Here is a 6,000-nt window from a genome sequence, read left to right on the forward strand (position 1 = left end):
AACTTGCATAAGAAATTAATAACTATTTTTCAGTCTGCGAGGAGGAGAACTAAGGTTAGAGGACAGGAGCGTGGGAGGGAAATTTTTCCCTGAATAATACTCTTTTATAATTTTTTAAATTTTGAACCCTGTGAATGTATTGCCTATTCAAAAATTAAATTAAAGGATGTTAACACCGGTTATCTCTGGTTGCTGGGGTGATGGGTGGTTTTACGTTCTTCTTTGTATTTTTCTGTATTGTCTGAATTTTTCTAACGACCATGTTCTACATTTTTAAATCAAGAAAAATAATAAAGCTATTAACATTTTCTTTAAAAGTCTGCCTCGCTTGTATAGGCTGAGGACCTGAATGCACCACAATTCAGCTAACAAAAGAAATATTGGAGGCTTGCTGTTCCCCAGGAAAACCATTTAGAAATGGAAGTGGGCTTGCTGACTGGCCATAGAGGGCAGAAGGAAGAAGCATGGGCAGAATGATACGCTACTACTCAGGGCAGCACTCAGAAAGAACTTCCTATCAAGGTTGCTCTGGGAGGAAATCAGCTCCCCGTCACTGAAGGTATGCAAGAAAATCTGACAAGTGTAGACACAATCTCCTCAGCCATCAGTACAGAGCAGGAAGCCCACCTTAGAGATCTGGGCCAAGCCCATAGCCCCTGGCTGCCTGGACTTACTACTACTCATTACAGGCACAGAATCACTGATAATGCAGCAAATGTAAAACTCAATAATATATATTAATACTAAGAAATGACCACAAAACAGCCAGTATTTATTGAGCACTTACTGTGTGCCAGGAACTACCCTAAGAACTTCCGTAGATTAACTGGTTGATTTTCACAACAACTCTACAGGGGAGATACAGTTACTATCCCCATCTTACAGATGAGGAAACTGAAGCAGAGTTGGTTCAAGGTGTTTTTTATAGAGAACATTGTGTTGGAGAGTTTCTCCCAGGGTTACAAGCTGAACTGTGTCCCCCAAAACTTCTGTGTTGACATTCTCATTCGCAGTATCTCAAATGTGACTGTTTTTGGAAAGAGGGTTTGTTTTGTTTGTTTGTTTGTTTTCTATTTTTTGGCTGCACCATGAGGCATGCAGGATCTTAGTTCCCCTACCAGGGATCAAACTCACAAACCCTGCAGTGGAAGTGCGGTGCCCCAACTACTGGACGGGCAGGGAAGTCCTGGAGAGTGAGTCCTTAAAGAGGTAATGAAGGTAAAATGAGGTCTTCAGGGTGGGCCCTCATCTGATGCATGTATGGCTGGTGTCCTTGTAAGACGGGTGACTAGGACACAGACGCACACAGAGACAAGACCACATGAGGACGCAGGGAGAAGACGGCCACCTACAGGCCAGAGAGGCCTCGGAGGAAACCACCCCTTTCAACACCTTGATCTCAAAATTCTAGCCTCCACAGTTGGGAAAATTAACTTCTGTGAAACCACCCAGTCTGTGGTGTGTTGTTAGAGCAGCGGCCCTGGAAAACTGACAAATCTGTTAGTGATGGACGGGCACCCAGGGATAGCACGTGGTTTAGCCTCTGTCAGTTACGGGGCCAGGGAGTACCTGGGCTAGTGCACAGATGTGAGTGCGTGGATGAAACAGGGCCAGCGTGGGAGTGGGAGGGCGCATATACATCTGCATGGGGGGATGTGGGTAAGTGCACTGACCTGGGTGTGCATGTGTGAAACCACAGGTGTGGCCATGTGGGTGGTGTGTGTGTACACTCAGGTCCATGGGGGTGTCTGTACATAGGTGTGTATTCATTCAGCCCAGCCTGGAAACAGATTCAGAGAAAGACACTGCTGTGCACACACACCCACTCACACACACACATCCCCAACTACCTCCCCTCCTGAGTGCCCAGAACACCTCGGCTGGGAAGACACTTCGGCACCACCCTGGAGTCTAATGCCATCCTGGGAGGGCCCAGGGCCAGCTTCATTATCCCAGCACAAGGTAAGCACTCATTTAACACTGACCATGATTACCACGATCATTTCAGCACAATTTTACAGATAAGGAAACAGGTACAATGGCCTGCTCAAGGTCACCCATAACAAGCATATGGTGGAAACAGCAACCAAACTCACAGAACTCAGTTCTCAGTCAAGTGCTTTTGTCCTCCAGTCGGCTCTTAATACACAGACCTCAACAGGCCTGAGGGCCATCACACATGGACACACATGTGGGTGCCCATCACAAAGACACTCATGCACAGGTCATGAGTGAGGACACTCATGTGTCCCTCATAGCACACACATACACAGTGTCCATCACACACACACACACACACACACGAGGGGTGTTGGTCTCACATACACACACACACACATATACAAACACCTAAGTGTAACAATATAGTGTGTGTGTGTGTGTGTGTGCACACGCGCGCTGGCACATGTGCTCAGTCATGTCTGACTCTTTGCAACCCCATGGACTGAAGCCCGCCAGGTTCCTCTGTCCATGGGATCTCCAGGCAAGAATATTGAAGTGGATTGTTTCCTCCTCCAGGGGATCTTCCTGACCTCCTGCATTGGCCGGCGGATTCTTTACTGCTGAGCCACCAGGGAAGCCCCATAACAATATAGTAATAGTTACTGTTTTACTCCACAGCAGGCTTAGCACTTAACACTTAGTGTGCATAATTCCAATTCATACTCACAACACCCTGCAAAGAAAGTATCATTCTTTTCTTACAGATGAGGAAGCTGAGGCACGGAGTGGCTCGGGAACTTACGCGGGGCTGCCCTGCCGTTAGCAGGTGAGCCGAGCCTTGCGCTTCTGACCCTCCACACTCTGCCTGCCCATGCTCACCTTCTGTCTCTCACGTGATCTGTGGAGGGATGTAATTATTCCTTATACAATGGCCTGATATTAAAATGAAATTAGTAGCAACTAGGCGTGGGCAGACACTTTCAAACCCAGCTCCTTCCCCCATTCTCTTCCCAGGGAAAGCTAGAGCGGTGTTAAACAATCATACATCTGCACCACGGATTCCTTTGTTCTTTTTCTTCCTGACTAAATTGGCCAGAATCCACACCTCTATTAAACCCAGAGGCCTCCAACCTGGGTCTAATTACTGCCACCCGTAAACCTGGGTCACGGTTGGGAAAGGTAGAAACGTCCCTTTCTGTCTGACTGGGCTGCATAGTCTAGAATTCAGGAATTTTCAAGTTTGGCTGAGGGCACCAAGGAGTCAACTGTAGCCTAGTTTGGAAGGTTAAAAGTTGAGCTAAGAGCCTCCATGGGGTCACTAGGAGTTGGACACGACTGAGCGACTTCACTTTATTTTTTCACTTTCATGCATTGGAGAAGGAAATGGCAACCCACTCCAGTGTTCTTGCCTGGAGAATCCCAGGGACGGGGGAGCCTGGGGGGCTGCCGTCTATGGGGTCGCACAGAGTCGGACACGACTGAAGCAACTTAGCAGCAGCAGCAGCAAGAGCCTCCAGGATGAAGAGCAAAATTCATAGCTGCAAATCATCTCTCCTGCCGGGGCCCAGATGTCTGGTTGAGATGGAGATGACATTGGGAGGAGAAGACATGGACATTATGGTCCCTTTGGGACTCATAAAGCCTGTGGGAAACCCTTCTCTCCGGGTGAGGCTGCACCCAGGACCTTGCTGCCCCTCACCCTGTGGAACACGCTACCTGTTGACAAAACACCCTGAACATTCTACCAGCCAAGCAGTCTCAGTCAGCTTTCCTCATTCCATGAGCAGCACTGAAGCTACACCTACAGGAGAGTGGATCCTGGTGTCCGAACATGCTTGTGAAATGAATACTGAGCAGCTATTTATGTGCCAGGAGCTAAGAATGCCCCCGGGGAAGAAGCCACAGTTCAGGCCCTCATGGGGTTTGTGGTCTTCCCTCTGAGCAGGAGGCACCCTACTCCCCAGAGACAGGTCAGGGGAAGAGACGGCCTTACCTGGCCATGGCCCTCCCTAGGACTTGCTGCAGGAGACACTGGACAGGGGGCAAGAGCCTTTCCCCGTGCGTGGCCTCTATCCCCAGCCTGGGATCCCTCGTGCACAGAGAAAGGAAGAAGCAGGCAGGTTCCCAGGAAGGGCAGTAACCCCAGTGATGTCCCTGCAGGCGGTGGAGAGGACCCAGCTTGAGGGGAAGAGAGCTTCTGCACAGGCTTTATAGGCCTTGAAGGGACCATAACGTCCATGTCTCCTCCTCCCAGTGTCATCTCCATCTCAACCAAGCATCTCGGCCCCGGCAGGAGAGACGATCTGCAGCCATGACTTTTGCTCTTCATCCTGGAGGCTCTTAGCCCAACTTTTAATCTTCCAAACTGGCCTTCAGTCGACCCCTTGGTGCCCTCAGCCAAACTCTCATGTCCCCTCACTACCGAGTCCCTTCTTCTATTTTCAGCACTGCCTCCCTTCCGGAATCTCTCTGTGTCTCTCACACACACACACACACACGACCTCTGGTTCTAAGGACAGGTGGTCACCCCCAAAATAAAGAGGTGAAACGAAGAGACCAAAGTGTCCCCCACAGAGCTTTCAGGCCCAGACTCACCCTGACCCTCACGGCCACCCATCAGAGGTGGCGCTGCCCCCGCGGGTGCTCGCCCAGGGCCGGGCACTGAGCAAGTGCTTCCCACACCTGTCTCACTGGTCCTCCCCGTACCCAGATACCCACGGTCGCTGGTGTTGGGGGGTGAATTTTAACAAGGTCCCTCTTTAGGCTAAAGGATTAAAAAAAGGTGCTGCCCAGGAGGGCACGGGGTATGGCGCGCAGAAGGCCTCTTTGTGATTTAAAAAAAGGCATCTCCTACAGCCCATTGGCCAGGGCCTCAAGCAGCACCCTGGCTTTGCGCAAGCTGTTACTCCCTCCATCTTCCCTGAGGGATGCAGAGGAAGGGGAACCCACCTGAGGTCACAGCTAGTCAGTCACCACATGTGGGGTTTGAACCCAGGTCTTGAAAACCTAGGTGAAACTTTGCTCTTCGGCTTCCAAAGGTTCATGCACTGGCGCGCCTTCAACCAGATGTGTATTCACAGTATGCAAGCTGGAGGGGGCCTGGGGCAAGCCTAGGGATACTGACATTCTCTTGAAGGGTCTTCCAGTCTCAGAGGAAATGCCCCACCTTCAAGGAAGGGGGAAAGAACTGTGCCCTCTGGAGCTTCAGTCTGAGGAGGGAGATATAGCCCACCTCAAGAAGATCAGTCTGAGGGGGGAGACAAGGCCTGTCCTCAGGGAGCCCAGTCTGAGGTGGGAGACTTGGCCTGTCCTCAGCAGAATCTGAGAGAGGAGACATGCCTGTCCTCAGGGAGCCCAGTCTGAGTGGAGAGACATAACCTGTCCTCAGAGAGCCCAGTCTGAGAGGGGAGACATGGCCTGTCCTCAGGGAGCCCAGTCTGAGAGGGGAGACTTGGCCTGTCCTCAGAGAGCATAATCTGAGAGAGGAGACATGGCCTGTCCACAGGGAGCCCAGTCTGAGGGGAAACACTTGGTCTGCCCTCAGGGAGCAGAGTCTGAGTGGGGAGACATGCCCTGTCCACAGGGAGCCCAGTCTGAGTGGGGAGACATAACCTGTCCTCAGGGAGCCCAGTCTGAGAGGGGAGACATGGCCTGTCCACAGAGAGCCCAGACTGAGGGCACAGCATGAGGGACTGGACATACTTTGCATGCATTCAATGGGAACATGGAGCCCTTTTCTGGGGCTGTCCAATTGAGTGGTGAGACAAACACGAAGCAAGGAAGCCCTGGCAGATCAACTCTGCCCTTCACCCTCCAAACAGCCATGGAGACGGGGCCCCAGTGCCCCGGCTGTGGGCCAGAACCAGTGGCGTCAGCCGGGCCACAAGGGGAGGGCCGGGTGGGGAGGCGGGAGCGGGGACAGGCTGTCACTCAGCCGCTGCAGCTCCCCAGGGAACACTTTACAACTTCACCTATTCCGTGTTGCCTGCTTGACGGAGCATCCAAAGCAATTCCAGGACTATATTTCATTGTCACATTTATTTGCAAGGGGTGTCAGTC

The sequence above is a fragment of the Bos mutus genome, chromosome 3, assembly GCF_027580195.1.
Source record: "Bos mutus isolate GX-2022 chromosome 3, NWIPB_WYAK_1.1, whole genome shotgun sequence".
NCBI lineage: Eukaryota > Metazoa > Chordata > Mammalia > Artiodactyla > Bovidae > Bos > Bos mutus.